The sequence below is a fragment of the Oryctolagus cuniculus genome, chromosome 3, assembly GCF_964237555.1.
Source record: "Oryctolagus cuniculus chromosome 3, mOryCun1.1, whole genome shotgun sequence".
NCBI lineage: Eukaryota > Metazoa > Chordata > Mammalia > Lagomorpha > Leporidae > Oryctolagus > Oryctolagus cuniculus.
Window position 1 is genome coordinate 64,506,903 of NC_091434.1, and position 14,779 is coordinate 64,521,681.

At 40.4% G+C, this 14,779-nt stretch overlaps 1 long non-coding RNA gene across 12 annotated transcripts in view; it reads right to left on the reverse strand.

The window, feature by feature from the left end:
• LOC103348788 (uncharacterized) overlaps window positions 1-14,779 on the reverse strand; it is a 193,884-nt gene that overhangs the window by 145,780 nt on the left and 33,325 nt on the right. For 5 of the 12 annotated variants that reach the window (XR_011387239.1, XR_011387236.1, XR_011387233.1 and 2 more), the window contains exon 3: window positions 5,643-5,880. The exons of the other annotated variants lie outside the window; for them this stretch is intronic. This is a non-coding gene — a long non-coding RNA (uncharacterized lncRNA). The remainder of the gene's footprint in view (window positions 1-5,642; window positions 5,881-14,779) is intronic. 12 annotated transcript variants of the gene reach the window in all.

Sequence of the window (14,779 nt, forward strand, 5' to 3'; positions counted from 1 at the left end):
CAGTTTGTTGGAACTATATAAATATACAATCCCCTATGATTGAAGACCAATTTGGCAACAACTCAAGACACATAAAAATGCTCATATTTTCTCAATTTGTCATCCTTCTCATTTCTAGAGATCATTCCTGAGGAATTATCCAGAATATAGGGAAAAATACAAATATGTTGGCCATAGTACTATTTGAGGTATTTCAAAATTCACAACTTAAATATCTATCCACAGAGTTATGGTTTAATTCATGTTGATACATCCAGTCACTGGAATACTAGGAACTTAATCCTGAGGGTCTGTTGGGAACTTCCAGGTGGATTTTGCCATGGTCTAACCTAGGAGGAAGGTTTGGAAGCACAAACTTAATGTTCTTTCTAGTACAGCATCTTCGTGAAAAGGGATGTATGAGTATTCAAAATGGCCCCTCATTTTGCTCAGACATACGCATAATGAGGTAATGGCTCTTTGAATGTGGTTACCAAACCCCAGCAGTACAGAGGTGACAACCTCCTGTTTCATAATAAATGAGTAGATACAAGCAACTGCTCATTGATGGCAGCAGCCTGCTCTATTAGCCACTTTACATATATGGATTCATTTTTATCCTTACAAAAAACCTGTGAGGCCTTATTAGCCCATCTTAAAGATAATGAAACTAAATTCCAAAGCAGTGCAACTGATTGAACTACAAAGCCAGTTGTGAAATTGTCCTAAATATGAGATGATATTGTGTGTGTGTGTGTGTGTGGCTTCTGTAACCTCTCAGCAGCTGTTCTTTTTATAAACACCATGCAACAATGCCTCTAGCAATGCTAAATAACCTGGTTTTAAAAAAACAGGAAGCATTCTTTTGGTCTGAAACAGAAGCCATTGACACCATGTAGCTAAGTTCCGGAAGAATACTTTGACCAACACCTTCAGCCAGTGTCGCCTGTTAGTAATTAAGACTCCTACTCTGTCGGTTTAGGGCCAGTTCCTTGCAACACTGCAGATGAAGTTCAACAGGGCTCGTGGTAAACGGTGCTCTTCATGATTCACTGTGGGAGAGCCTGATATAATGAAGAGCAACTAGAACAGCCACCCTGGAGAAATGTCATACAACACTTCAGAAAGGGGAGGAAGGGAAGGGAAACCTTGGGAAAAGTAGGACATGAGTGAATTTAAAAAGATAATCTTGGGGCCAGTGCTGTGGTGCAGGGGGTTAAGCCACGACCTGCCATGCTGGCATCCCATGTGCCAGTTTGAGCTGTTCCACTTCTGATCCAGCTCCTTGCTGGTGTACCTGGGAAGGCAACAGGAGATAGTCCAAGTATTGGGCCCCTATCATTCACATGGGAGACCCTGGATGAAGTTCCTGCCTCCTAGTTTGAGTCTGGCCCAGCAAAGGCTGTTTTGGCCATTTGGGAAATGAACCAGTGGATGGAAGATCTATTCTCTCTCTCTCTCCCTCTCTCTCTCTCTCTCTCTCTCTCTCCCCTCTCTGACTCTACCTTTTTTTTTTTTTTTTTTTTTTTGACAGGCAGAGTGGACAGTGAGAGAGAGAGACAGAGAGAAAGGTCTTCCTTCCGTTGGTTCACCCCCCAAATGGCTGCTACAGCCGGTGAACTGCGCCGATCTGAAGCCAGAAGCCAGGTACTTCCTCCTGGTCTCCCATGCAGGTGCAGGGCCCAAGCACTTGGGCCATCCTCCACTGCACTCCCGGGCCATAGCAGAGAGCTGGACTGGAAGAGGGGCAACCAGGACAGAATCTGGCACCCCGACCGGGACTAGAACCCAGTGTGCCAGCGCCGCAGGGAGAGGATTAGCCTATTGAGCCGAGGCACCGGCCCTGACTCTACCTTTCAAATAAATAAATAAATCTTTAAAAAAGGAAACTATTCTTAACCACAGATGTCTGACCTGTCATTTGATGAAATTAAATAAGGAAGATATTGGGTTACAGCGATCCAAATAAATAATCAGTTTTCTCAGAGTAAGAGCATCCTTCTTAAAAACAGTCTTTTCACATAAAATATGAAACTATCCCTCATTGAACATACTGTTCACCTTTTATTACATTCAAAGCTTACTTTTTAAAGGATGGCAAGATCTTTTAAGATTTATTTATTTTGAAAGTCAAAGTTACAGGGGAGGGAGGAAGATCTTCTACTCACTGGTTCATTCCTCAGATGGCTGCAACAGCCAGCACTGGGCCAGGCTGAAGCCAGGGGCCAGGAACTTCATCTAGGTCTCCCATGTGGTGGCAGGGACCCAAGCACTTGGGCCATCATCAACTGCTTTCCCAGGCCATAAGCAGGGAGCTGGATCAGACGTGGAGCAGCAGGGACATGAACTGGTCATCCATACAGGATGCTGGCACCACAGGTGGTGGCTTTACCCTCTGTACCACAATACCAGCTCCCCTAAAGCTTATTTTTAAAAAGCATGTTGAGCCAAGTCCCATTTTCCTGTCCCACATCCATTTATTGCTCCATAGTACCTTTCAGACAGACATACTGGATCAGCCTGACTTCCCTGGTAGATGTTCAAATGACCCACTGGGTACCAGAGCTGATGGGGACGAGGGCCAGCTGGGGCTGCCCCAGGGAATCCAAGCAGCTTCCAGTGAGCCTGTAGCTGCCAGAAAGCCAATACTCATTTCAAGAGGAAAACCTAATATCAGAAAGGCCAAATGTTGTTTCTGACCATCATCCAGGCTTTGCTCTATTTGTTGGAGTGTGTGCTTACACCTTTTATGGCTTTCAACCCCAGTTTTCTCCTTCTAGAAGTTCCAGGATAGTCACCCCTAATCTGAATTTGAAATAAACATTATTTTGCCTCTCCTCTCCACTTCTGCTCCTTATTGTTGGGTTGTTTTCTGAACCCAGAACAATGGCAAACAGGAACACCATTCAATCCTTGTTGTTGCTGTGGTTGTTAATGCTAGGTCTTATTTAAAAGAGCTGTTAGAAACAGATAAAGCTTAGCTTGCTAGCCTCACTGGGCTGGCACATGAAAACTACGGAAGAAGATACATTTTAACTGATGCTAGAGAAAAATTGCATCTCTACAGTGTGCTTGGGAAAAAAGCCATTGAACGGAAGGCACAAAATAATTGCACAACATCTCAGAAACTTTGCTCTCAGCTGCTTGATGAGCTATTTGCATCTCTTCGTTGACTTTTTTTTTAGAATAATGAGATGAGCCACTTTTTATTTCCCCTCCTTTGGAGTCTCAGACTTGTCTAATCTCTAATGAACACAATTCACATTTTCCTGGCAGTGTTGGCTATCAGTACAAACCATTTTACTCATTGCCTCATACTGCCAGTCAGCAAGCAGGGACCTAATTAGCTCTTTTCTTTAATGGCAACAGTTAAATTTACATTATTAATTTAAATATTACAGACTCTGTGGACTTGAGCTCAGAGCTGACATAAAGATGGAAGATGAATAATAAGGTGCTGAAAAACACCAGAGTCATTATTCCCATCATGTTCAAACTTTTAGCTATAATGATATCAATTAAAACTCTAATCCCAGCAAAAAGCTTTGCTGCTTCTCTTTTGTTACAAAAACTGCAGTTAAAGGTAGGGCTGGGGTGTTCAAGTTATACTTTGCAAAATGTAGGAGTCACATAGATCAAGAGACATAATTACAACTGTAATTTTTTTTTCTGCTTTTCTTAAAATGCCCAAATGGTGAAAAGGCAGCATGCTCTCCAGCCCCATGCTGTGTATCCCTGGTTTCTCGAATGTCCTCAAGTGCTGCAATCAGTCTGCAGTGTCAAAACCTGTTTGGGTTGCAAGACAGATGGGACTTTCAAAATGAAATGTACCTATGACTGTTTGCTACTATATATATAAAATGTCTCATTTAGTCTCATCTGTGATTTTCCAAGAGGAAAATGTTTCCAGGAGCAATTTATCTCAGTCTTACAGGTTTGTATCACTGAATGACCATCTGAAAAACAGGCCCAGAATCTTCTCTTAAAGGGAAACTGCCTGAGTGTGTTACTCCAAGGTGTTTTCAATTCAGTACTTGAATAGTGTTGATTCACTTTAAAATAAAGGAAACAGCTACATGGAAGAAAGTGAGAACGAAACTTCAGATTTGGTGCGTGAAACCTTTCATTTAAGTTCATAGAATAGTTCATACTATATCTGTGAAACCAAAACAGCTGGTAGGAAAGATAAAATCCATAGGCAATCTTTCTTCTTTTTCATTTTTGTGCCAAATTCAGCCCACTGGCTCACCAGCTACTTAACCAGCTCTTTCCTTGAGTCAGCCAGCTGAGCTCTTCCCTGCCACAAGCTCGCTACCCGGCGAAGGCAGCCATCTCCCTTGACAGGGCAACAAGACAGCCACAAAGATACCCCCAGCCCCTGGACTCCCAGCCCTCTTTTATAGCCTATTTTTAAAATTAAGTAATTAATTAATTAATTTGCCTTTGAGATTCTAATTTTCCCTTTCAAATAAATTCCTTGCAGTCAGGCTCTGTGTCTGATTTATTTCTGTCCCCCCGACAATGCTTAGCACTTGGGAGGAGCTCGATGATGTTGACTGAATGAGCTGGAAATGAGCTGGCTCCAGAGGGGTGACGCAAAGGTTCACCCATCAAGTTTAAAGTCTCGTTTGCTTGGGTCTCATAAAATGCATTGTTCCGATTTTTAAAGTCTAACAATGGCTTCACTATTTATTTAAATCCAAAGACCTGAGTTCAAATTATACTGATTTTTCTCAGCAGTGAAGTGGCTCTGTTTGAGACTCAGCTTCCATAGCAGCAAAATACAGACAGAAGTGGCTTCTTAGCTAAGATTATAGAAATGGGAACCTTAAAACTTCCTGGTAAAACTGGAGTCTAAATAACAAAATATATAAAACCTGTCTGTTAACTGGAAATTTTATGTGAAAGTGTAAAGGGTTATGACTGTCAATAAATGCAGCTGCAACTGTGTTCAATGAACACAGCATGAAGGCAAAGCAAAAGGACAAAGTGTTCAAAGAGGACAGGCTGTACTTGACAGGCATCTAGTACTCTTCAAAGTTGGGTTAGTAGGGATGGGCATTTAGCCTATCAGTTAAGACACCAGTTGGGACATCCCTACCCTACTTCCAAGTGCTTGAGTTCAAGTCCTGGCTCTGGCTCCTGATTCCAGCTTCCTAGTAATGCAGACGCAGGGTGGCAGCAATGGCTCAAGTAGTCCCTGCTACCAACATCGGAGACTTGGATTGAGTTCCCAGCTCCTGAATTCTTTGGCCTGGCCCACCCTGGCTGTTGTGGGCATTTGGTGAGAGAACTACTGGATGAGAATGTTCTTTCTCTGTGCCTCTCCCTCCCTGTTCTCCTTTCAAATAAATTAAAAATGATGTTAGCAACCAATATTGCCTTTGGATGGCAGTTAGGATAGCAGTCGACAGTACAGACTCTAGAGTTAGAACACCAGATTCAAAGTCTAGAATAATGATAGGGTCTGCCTTTTAGGATCCTTGTGAGTATTAAAGAAGACAACTTATTTAAAGGTCTTAAGATAGTGCCTGACAACTGATGGGTCCTTAGTGAGCGTTAGCTATTATCAAATAATCAAATTGTATATAATTCATTATTAGCTCATCTATATGTACACATATACCCTGAATTGTTTTAAAAGTAATTCCTTGTATTCTCACCTTTCCAATGGTTAGGGGCTCTTCAAGGAATTTCACAGGACTTCCCCATAGAAGTCATAAGTTGGTGCTCTCAGGACAGGTTAGGAACAAAATTCATGCCCAGGATATGTTGACAAGAGACAGCAAAAACACATATTGTCCACTGTTTATATGTCAGCGAGTCTACTGGATTCTTCTGTTCTACTCAGGGTGCCACTTCTGGCTGAACAGGAAATTTGGGTCACATACCTAAACAGTTCTGTCCAATGACAACAACAGGAGCAATCACTTGGTGAGGGCTTGCAATGTATCAATCACGATGCTAGGAGCTTCACAAACTTGATCAGTTTTTATCTCATGTAACTCTCTAACATGCTACTATTCTTACTTGAATTTTACAGGGGACCAGAAGACATGACTGAGGCTTAAAGAGGCGAAATTAATTTGGTGAAAATCAAAAAGTCAGAAATGACAGTATCATGGCCTGAATCTAGATCACTGGGCTCCCAAACAAACACACACACACACACACACACACACACCCCACTATATAATACTTCTTGTATGGAAATGCACAGGAGTAGGAAGCCTAAGATTTTGGAACTCCAAGAGAATGCTGAATCTACTCAAATTTTTAAGAATAGAAGAAAGTATCTGATCTAGAAGTAAATCTCAACTAAAGTGATTTTTCTGGTTGTTAACTCAGAGCCCCTGTTTAGGGCCAAAGTCAATCCCAAATCTTGTGAAATCACAGGCATGTGAAGAATGGCGTGAGGCAAAGGGACACCTCTCCCCTTGTCCGTGTTCTCGGCCACAGTCACATTTTTAATGTGTTCTGACTCATGGGGCAGAGAAAATTAGCAAATTAGTAGGAAGAAAACCCTAACTTTCCCTGCTTATGAAAGGTTGAATTAGTTTTGTTGGAATCCCCACAGCCAAGATACTGAAGAGAATGAGATTTATGATACAACTTTTTTCCCAGATGGGAAAGTGCTTTACTAATGCAATTCATTTGCAATGAGTAAATTGGTCACTGTGGAGGTTGTATTAAGTCTCTGAGGCCAATTCAATTGGGGATTCAATAAATAAGCTCTTCCAGGGTACCACACAATGTCTCCCAGGTCAGAAAAGAGTCCTAGATAAATAGCAATCTCACCACCTTTATTTCTTCTATCCTTGAAACATGCTTTTGAGAAACATGGAAAGGATTAATGCTGTTGAAGAAGCTGAGGGATGTAGGCAATAAGGAATGGATCAGGAGATCTCAGTTCTTGTTCACTTCCATGGCCATTTCAAGTCCCCATTTCATGAGTATCTTCTAGGATAATTCAGGGGTCATGTTTTAAACACCGATCAGCAGAACGGCTAAATCGCCACAGTTTGCTGATGCTGAAACTCCCTTGGCTCCACATTCTGCTCTTGCTGCTTCTGTTCTGTTCTCACCCTTGGCCATTCTGAAGGGTTTCATTCTTAGGAGGGGCACCGCTCCATGCATTATGTGCTGATGCTTCCTTCACGCTAAGCTCAAGGTCATTGTTTATTAAGTCAAAGTTGGCACTGAGAATGGAAATGGATGGGGAAAGGATGTGTATTTGAATTCACATCGTGTAATTTATGCCATGAGTCCATGGCATGTGGCACGTATAAAGTATTTTTTCTTTTCTTTCTTTTTTTTTTTTTTTTTAGTGAACCCAAGTAGTCCATGAAGAAGTGAATAAATATAGAGTGAAATTGAATTTTGGAAAATAAACAAACCTGTATTAAAGAGCAGTGCATGTCACTATGCCACAGCGTACTTCTTTGAACAGATTTTCTTTGGAAAAGTAAAACTGACACATCTGGCCTCGTTGGACCGTTAGGATGAGTTAAATGTTGATGACGGGGGAAAAACCAAATCCTTGACTAGAGGGGAAGCCATTCTGTCTAATGCAATGGACAATAATTCTGTAGTTGCGCCATCCCAAAGTCTATATAATGCTCCTTAATTCTGGTATATCCCATGTAGGATTTAAAGTGTCTGGAGGGATTTGCTATAAGTGTTGTTTTATTTTGTTTTAAACAAGGCAGATAGATCAGAACTGATAGGGTCTTTTTTTGGCCTTAAATAAGATCTTTGTAAAATATGACCACTAATCTGGTCAATGTACTTGGTCAACGTGCTTCCTTTAGTAGTAGTAGTAGTAATGTTATTATTTATTGCCTCATTTATGCTCACGATGTCACCATTGAGAGCTCAGAATTTCTGATCTTCAGATCTGCCCTGTGAGTAATTTGCCTTCTTTAGATATTTGATGGATGGCGTTGTATGAAAGAGATAATAAAATACTCCGATGAACAATGTACATATCTATTGTGAATTCTACATTAAAGACGTCTCAGAGTTTGTAACGGATACAGAGGTTTAGTTCTCTTGCTTTCTCCAACTTGCCTTTTTCCATATCACAAAATTTGCTGAATGCACTGTTTGTCTTGATGTCGACTGAGTTATTTATCAGAGGAAAAAAACAGGCAGCATTGTTCAAAGCATCGTTAAGGAGATATTATTTCAGATAACAATGTCATTAAACTCCTGTAAAGGGGAATGTAAGTATTCACATTTTCAACATTTCTAGTGGACTGTAGCTATGGCTAATTAAGGAAAAAGTCAACTAATTTATAATGTTTGTGCTTCATGTTAAATCTGATAATATATCTGAAAATACAAAAACCACAACAACTCCAGCCTTGGCTAAAAAGTAAATCTTTAATTCAGCGTCACAGTTGCCGTTTAGAGTAATATAATAAAATTCTAATTTTGTAGTGACTTCTCGTTCTTAAGGAGTCAAAGGCAAAAGAAAATTCTCCACAAATCTTCCACGTTCAAAGTATCCACTTCAAAAGAGGACTTTTTTTTTTTTATCTCCAATTTATCCTGACAAAAATTCTCTTGGGCTTTTATTTCAAGAGATGAAAAATGAGCCATGGCAGTCAATGGTGTATGGTGACTATTTATCTGTTTACACCTATCCATGTGATTGCTGGAAAAGCCAGATTAGACTTTGAATGTAATATGAAGAATGTATGCTATTCACAAGTCCATAGTCCTCAGAGGAGAAATAGGTTAAAAACGCAAAAGTAAGTTTTAGAAACCATGCATTTCACTTCTGTGACCAAAAATTCAAGGCCTTTTTTTTTCAGGTAAAATAGATATGGCCAATTTTTAAATAAACACACAACAAATCAATTCCCAGCTTACAGTTCTTCCCAACACAAAAAACCCACAAAGCCAATTATTTAACAATGTCTGCATTTTATGTGAGAGGTTCATTGTAGAATATCATTAGTACACTAAAGACGACTTTTATTTGTAAGATTCCTTGGCAAATATCTTTACAAAGCAAAGGGCACTCTGATAATTTTGATAATAGTCCCGAGTTGTTCTCATTTTGTAGCTCCTGACTTTCGCAGACTGTGCTCTCTCTGTAAGTGGGTGTGCACCTGTAGGAAATTTTATACGGCAGCCGCTCAGCCATAATCAGAAAGCAAATTCATTTTCAGAGGCAAGTAGGAAATGCACGATGGCATCCAGGCCCCTTTTATGGCCACATCTGCACAGCTCAGGGAAAAGTTTGCAGATATGTCTGCTGATCGCGTTACAGTGCTGTTATGAGAGAATAAAGCTGCACCTTTGATGGGCTATTGTGGCAAAGTTAGGGGTCCCCAGTCATTAGAAGTTTTGCATGTCACACAGCAGAGCAGATTGGAGACCCAGAAACACTTTATGCAGCTCCCTGGATTTTCGTCATTTCCATCAAATATCGGTGGCCTCATTAAGTGAAGATAAAACACACACACGCACACACACACACACACACACCCCGGCGATAAAGATGACTTTAGGCTCTGACTTTCACCTCTGTGACAGGAAGTTCACTGTGCTCACACAGCTCCTCCAGGACACCAGCTGAGAACAGGGCTGCTTTCAGAAGCAGTAAGTGATTCCATTCTATTAATGTCCAGGTGATATGTGAAGCCCATTATCACATCACTAATGTGGCGGCAGACATTTCCTGGCCAACCCGAGGTAGCTCGACTGTTTGTCAAGTGCGTGACTGGAACACAGAATCCTTAGAAATAATTTTAAGTTTCTACTAGCGCCATGGAATGCCACAAATAACCAAAACAAGGAAACAAAATAAAACCAGAAAAACCTTGATCTTTTAAACTTCCATGCTACACAAAAGATCATAGGAAACAGTTAAGTAAAACAATTTATAGTACTTAATTGGAGGGTTTTGGTGAAACGTTTGTGTTCTTGGATGCCACGGGACACGTGTTATCAGAGAAAGCAAGGCATGTGGCAGCCGGGGTGGGGGTGGCGGTGTACTAAGAATGTAAAAACCGGGGGTACACGCAGCTCACTGTCACAGCACATTGATGGCTGTCTCTCATCCTCCCCAAGGACATCCTCCTAACACACCGGGGGTCTCCTCTGCGGTCCCCCATTAGGCAGTGTGCTGTGTGAAATCACTGGAGGTTCCGAGCAGAAGAATCAACCCCTAGACACATCAGGTATACTGCAGTACAGAGATAAATAGGCAGGCTAAAAACAGAATCTGTAATATAATTAAAAATAACCCCTGCTACCCGAGTTGAAGAAGATATTGGAAAATGATGCACACATTCTTCTTTAACATTTTGCCAGCAATTCTGAATCTAAACAGCTCATATTACACAGAACTGTAATTTGTTTTCTGAATAAAGGACCCACCTCAAACAAATAGAAATCTATCATTTTCCAGAGAGCAGTGAAGGTCTACCCAGTAAGCCTGATTATTTTTAATGAGGTATGTGGCTTTAAAATGGTTGAGATTTGAGTTCTAGGTAAAGTTTTTTAGATCTAAAATGAATACAGTAAAAACCAATATTGATCATTAGGAGTACAGGTGCTAATTGAGCCTGTAAAACCTTTTAAGAACTAAGAGGAAAAAATTTCCAGTAAGACCACAATAAATTACTATTAAATAACCAGAATATTTGTGAGGAATTTAATGTCAGTACATCAGCCTCCCTTTAATTAAAAAAAATAGTGTATTCCTGATTCAGTCAGGAAGACTATTCCAGTAATATTATAAGAGCAGACTCACTTTGGCCAGTTACCTTTTCAACTTATATTTCATTCTGTTCCAAAGAAATCCACTTTTTAGATTTCTTATGCTTTTAAGAATCCACTGTTAATCATTTGTGTTTTTTTCTCCTCCCAGGTCTTTCAGAGCTTGATACACACTGTCCTCACACTAAAGTGAAAGCAAAACTATAAACTGAGAATCATATTTTAATATCCGAGAAAATATTCTGGTAGCAAATATCCCTGATAAGTTTAAAAGAATGAAAAAGGTTCTATTCTTTACTGTGTTATTATGAAATCTGACCCAAATTTTCATTAACTTGGCTTTAATGAGCAAATGCTGACAAGATCCAAATACCATATAAACGCCAGGTTTAACCAGTGTGGAGGCTCCTGCTGATATGGGGTAGGAAGACATCAAGTCTGTATATCTGCATTCAGATATACCTACTTAAGACCTTTCCATTCTAGAACACTCCAGGGGGTCCCTAGAGGCTGCAACCCAATGTCTCTATGCTCTCTAACGTACTCTTGATCCCTTTCAAGGCCAAAGCAATGCTGGTCCCCCCTGACAACTGCTTCTCTATCTTGCCCCAGATCGACAGATTGGTTCTCATCTTTTCTACCCAATTTATTTACTTATTCTCCTGGGAGGAAAAAAAAAATGTGATCGATTCACACTTCTGGCTTTCTAACCACATTTGTGTCTATTTTTATCTACCCAGGGAAACAAGAGACAAGTGGAGACCCTTGAAACTGGGCAGCAGCCCGTCTCCTCACAGTCTCCTTGGCGTTTGGGTGACATGCAGTGGTGTTCAAGATTACTGAAGGCACCTGGAAATACTGTGGGCTGTGCCCTGAGCTGATATCAGGTGGGTCTCGCCTTCCTGGCTGGCCAGTGCTGGTGCTTGACAAGCCCACTGGAACCACGGATGACCAAGAACCCAGAAACTACCCATGAAATCCACTTCAAAGAGTATTTAGTTTAAACGGGTCATCTTGCAGATGAGAAAACAGAGTCCAACAAAGTGAAGAAGTAGCAAATGATTAGAACTAGCGCACAGCCCCTGGTTTCTAAAGCAATTCTCTCTCCAGGACAAGGAAGAGCCACAGGTTTTCTGGGATCTACAGTTTTGCTGGTGGATCACTTTCAAGGCATGTTTTGGTGAAAACTCTTCCAATGGCCCTCGGAGTTTAGGCTCTCTGGGCAGACTGTCGTCACTCATGGTGTCAAAACAGAGTTTCTGAACAGGCAGAAACTAGGGCTGCAAATCCCGGAAACACAGGCACAGGCTTTGCTAGGATCTGCAGCTACCCCCAACTCCCCACCCCGCACAGCCCTGTCTCCAGCACATTACAGCTTATATAAAACGTTCTGCAATAAACATTGTTTTTATAACAAAAACATAAGTTTTAAAAAAATCACTGATAATAGCGCCTGTCTGGACATCATTTTATAATTTAGAAATTCAGAAAGACCTTTGCTCTATTTATTTCATCAAATCCTCACAAAAACAGTGTTAGTATTCCTGATTGCAAATGAAGCAACTGAGGCTGACATGGGTTAAGTGATTTGCCCTGAGAGTCTCAGCTATTAGGGAACAGAACAGGAACCGAGAACGCAGATGCTCTGGTTTTAAATGTTTCTCCTACTAAGTCACACAGTCCCCTGAGGCGAGCTTGAAAATAATTCTGATTAATTGTTCAACAGCCCCTCGATAAATAGATGTCTCTGTGGAAAAAATATATTGGGTGTTTTTCCCTCCCACTTACCTCTGGAAAACATTGAAAGAGTCCTCTTTTTAATATCTTTTAAAAATCTCTTTTGCATTTACTTTTGAAAGAATAAGATCCCACAGAGCCTGACTGTGCCTTGGGACACTGAGACTGGGAACTGGGAAGCCTCCACTTGGGGCACCAAGCCTTAGCACACAGCCAGGGTCATGCATTTTAGGTGCATACCTCTTTTGTTTTTGAGGGGGGGTAGATAACCACCCTGTGAATTTAGTGGAACTTCATTTTACTACAAGTATGTAAACTGCCCAAGAAAATAAACAACCAAAACAAGGAATTCACTAATTTATTTAGCATCACCATAACATTCACCACACCTAACACCTATCAGCACAGGGCAGCTGAAATGCCCTTTTCTGTGATATGTCTTAGCACTCACAGCAATTGTTGATCTGGGCGGCTGTTGGAGTTCTGAGAACAAAATGGAGAACTGGGCTGTTCAGGGACTTGAATGGAGTGGCCCTCTACGTTTTTGCCTCTCGTTGCTCAAAGAAGCCTTTCTTGCAAAGCAGGAGAGCCACATGAGCGGTCAGTTTGGGAGTCCTTAGATGGGTTATCTGGGAGCATTTCCCACCACTACTCTTCTGATATCCATCTAGACCAAGGCCAGGGCTCCGACCAGGAAACATAAATAAAAGACAGCTTTCTGGCTGGGTAACTTGCAGTCATCTCAGCTACTTGCATTGAAGCTTTGGTATAAATATTTGATTGTGACTCTAGATATTTTCACTGTATTTCTGGGGAGGATAGGAAAGCTAAGGGTCAACTCCGTCCTCAGACTGTAGAAAAATAATAGCATCTCATTCCAGTGTTGTGGTGTAGTGAGCTACATTGCTACCTGCAACACAGCAGCTCATGTGGACACTTGTTCAAATTCTGGCTGCTCCATTTCCAATCCAACTCTGTTAAAGTGCCTGGGAAAGCAACGGAAGATGGCCAAAGTGCTTGGGGCTCTGTACCTACGTGGAAGACCTAGATGGAGTTTCTGGATTCTGGCTTCAGTCTGGCTCAGCACTGGTTGTTGTAGCCATTTTGGGAGCGTACCAGAGGATGGCTCTTTGTCTCTCCCTCTCTCTGGAACTGTGCCTTTCAAATTAAAATAAATCTTAAAAACAAAACAAAAAGGTAGTAGCACTAGCTTTTAAACACTGTTAAGATCTCTAGCTTATTTTTACTTTATTAATTGTTTTACATGCATTTCACTATTTCTTTTTGTTCTGTTTTTCTAATTATTTACACTTCTAACACATTTCTATCATGGTTTCAACTGTAGGCCAAGGACATATTAGGTGACTTCAAAGCTTTAAATTGGGATCCAACATGCTAATTTCTTCTTTACTCAAAATGTTATTGCAAGGATAAATTTGAGATCACAAAGTATACAGCAGAATACAAATTCAAGAGGATGTGATCATTAATTTAACCCATTAATTGAATTCATGCATTTATCCATTAGCCAAACACATGCTTGGTCTTCATAGGTAGCAGCACAATGCCAGTATGTGATAATGTCAAGGTTGTCTGAAGACTCCTTGGGTTTCACCTGGAATTGTGGACAGTAATTTGTACAGTGGGTAACATACCTTTGAAGTGCATTAAAAACATCCATAAAAACCTTTCCATTTTAAATATGCCAACTGTTGAATTTAACTGAGGAAGACTTTGAATACACTTTGTTGTCTTCAAAACAAAAGTAATTGCTTAGTCTCATCAGCTGCAAAAAATTTTACCCACCAATCAAAGACTGTATCTACACAACACAAACTAATATTTGGTAAATATTTACTTAATTTCATCATTGCATAAAGTGAATCTGAAAAATTTATTTTCCACTAAAGAGCTTTTCCTCATTTATCTCTCTCTTTTTTTTTTTTTTTTTTTTTTTTAATTAGGGTTGTTGCTCTTAGTGGTTGGGTTACTTTGAAAGAAGTTGGGAGAGAGAGGAACAATCCTTAAACTGCGATGACTAAGTGAATGGATGCCATGAGTTGAGTACTCTCTAAGTGTTCCTGGATTTTGAAGCCATAAATGACATTAGATTCTGTTATCTAAATTTCATTATCAGAACTTTATCTCCATTGTAATCCATAAACTGTACTTTGGAAATTTATATTTATTAAATAAAAGTTAAGAAAAAGAACTTTATCTAGGTGAATTTATTCTACATTCCTTACCAACGATGAAGTCTCATTGAATAGTATAGAAGAAAAAAAAAAAGAGGCAGAGACTCACTCTCCAATAAACCTATATCCAGGAT